Genomic DNA, 2,339 nt, shown 5'->3' with positions numbered 1-2,339 from the left:
CTTGAGCTTCTACAGGCGTCTTCTTCAGATGAAGAGATCCTCCAGCAGAGCTATCCAAAGACATCTTGGACAGTTCAGACAAACCATCATAGAAGATACCTATGATGCTCCATTCAGAAAGCATGTCAGAAGGACACTTTTTGATTAATTGTTTGTATCTTTCCCAAGCTTCATAGAGGGATTCTCCTTCCTTCTGTCTGAAGGTTTGGACTTCCACTCTAAGCTTACTCAATTTTTGAGGTGGGAAGAACTTTGCCAAGAAAGCATTGACTAGCTTTTCCCAAGAGTTCAGGCTTTCTTTAGGTTGTGAGTCCAACCATGTCTTAGCTCTGTCTCTTATAGCAAAAGGGAATAGCATAAGTCTGTAGACCTCAGGGTCAACCCCATTAGTCTTGAGAGTGTCACAGATTTGCAAGAATTCAGCTAAAAACTAATGAGGATCTTCCAATGGCAGTCCATGGAACTTGCAATTCTGTTGCATTAGAGAAACTAATTGAGGCTTAAGCTCAAAGTTGTTTGCTCCAATGACAGGGATAGAGATGCTTCTCCCATAGAAGTCGGGAGTAGGTGCAGTAAAGTTACCCAGCACCTTCCTTGCATTGTTGGCATTGTTGTTGTTTTCGGCTGCCATGTGTTCTTCTTCTTTGAAGATTTCTGTTAGGTCCTCTACAGAGAGTTGTGCCTTAGCTTCTCTTAGTTTTCGCTTCAAGGTCCTTTCAGGTTCAGGATTAGCCTCAACAAGAATGCTTTTGTCTTTGCTCCTGCTCATATGAAAGAGAAGAGAACAAGAAAATATGGAATTCTCTATGTCACAGTATAGAGATTCCTTGAGGTGTCAGAGGAAAAGAAAAATAGAAGGAAGAGGTAGAAAATTTGAACTTATCAAGAAAGATGGAGTTCGAATTGTGCATTAAGGAATAGTGTTAGTCTATAAATAGAAGGATGTGAGAAGAGGGGAAGAAATTTTCGAAAATAAATGAAAAACATTTTGAAAAATACTAATTGATTTTCGAAAACCAAGGGTGGAAAAGAAATCAAGTGATTTTTGAAAAAGATTTTGAAATTAGAAAGCAAAAAGATATAATTGAAAACTATTTTGAAAAAGATGTGATTAAAAAGATATTATTTAAAAGTTATGGTTTTTTAAAAAGATGTGATTGAGAAGATATGATTTGAAAAATAATTTAAAAAGATTTGATTTTGAAAACTAATGACTTGGCTAACAAGAAAAGATATGATTCAAACATTAAACCTTTCTCAATAGAAAAGGCAACATACTTGAAATGTTGAATCAAATCATTAATTGATAGCAAGTATTTTTGAAAATGGAAAGAAATTGATTTTGAAAAAGATTTGATTGAAAAAATTTGATTTGAAAAAGATTTGATTTAAAAATTTTGAAAACTTGAAAAAAATTTGAATTGAAAACAGAATCTTCCCTCTTGTGCCATCCTGGCGTTAAACACCCAGAATGGTGCACATTCTGGCGTTTAACGCCCAAAGCTCTACCCTTTTGGGCGTTAAACGCCCAGCCAGGCACCCTGGCAAATTCCTCTGCTGTATGTTCTGAATCTTCAATTCTCTGTATTATTGACTTGAAAAGACACAAATTAAAAATATTTTTGGATCTTTTTTTTATAATGAGGAATAATAAAAAATGCAACTGAAATCAAATAAACAAATGCATGCAAGACACCAAACTTAAAAATTTCTAACAAGTTGAGAATGCATATGAGAAACAACAAAACACTAAAGACAAGAGAATTTAAAGATCAGAGCAAGTAAATCATCAAGAACAACTTGAAGATCACTGAAGACACATGAAAAATGCAAGAAGAACAAAAACATGCAATTGACACCAAACTTAAAATAAGACTCTAGACTCAATAAGAGACATACAATATTTTTGGTTTTTTTCGAAAATTAAGTGGAAAAGAAAATAAAGATATCAAAATTCTTAATGAGAATTCCAGGAATCATTGCAATGCTAGTCTAAGACTCCGGTCTAGGAATTAGACATGGCTTCATAGCCAGCCAAGCTTTCAAAGAAAGCTCCGGTCCAAAACACTAGACATGGCCAATGGCCAGCCAAGCCTTAGCAGATCATTGCTCCAACAGCAAGATTGATAGAAATCAACAAGCTCTTGTGATGATAAGTTGAAACCTCGGTCCAATAAAATTAGACATGGCTTCACAGCCAGCCAGACTTCAACAGATCATCATGAAACTCTAGAATTCATTCTTAAGAATTCTGAAAAAAAATACCCAATCTAAGCAACAAGATGAACCGTCAGTTGTCCAAACTCAACAATCCCCGGCAACGGCGCCAAAAACTTGGT

At 35.4% G+C, this 2,339-nt stretch overlaps 1 non-coding gene across 1 annotated transcript; it reads left to right on the top strand.

Moving 5' to 3' along the window:
- Positions 1 to 118: 118 nt before the first annotated feature.
- On the top strand, positions 119 to 226 carry LOC127742200 (small nucleolar RNA R71). Its single transcript, XR_008003387.1, has one exon. It is a non-coding gene; the product is annotated as a small nucleolar RNA R71 (small nucleolar RNA).
- Positions 227 to 2,339: the final 2,113 nt, after the last annotated feature.

This window comes from Arachis duranensis, chromosome 9, assembly GCF_000817695.3.
Source record: "Arachis duranensis cultivar V14167 chromosome 9, aradu.V14167.gnm2.J7QH, whole genome shotgun sequence".
NCBI lineage: Eukaryota > Viridiplantae > Streptophyta > Magnoliopsida > Fabales > Fabaceae > Arachis > Arachis duranensis.
The sequence above is the reverse complement of the archived record's forward strand: the minus strand, read 5'-3'. Positions and strand labels throughout refer to the sequence as shown.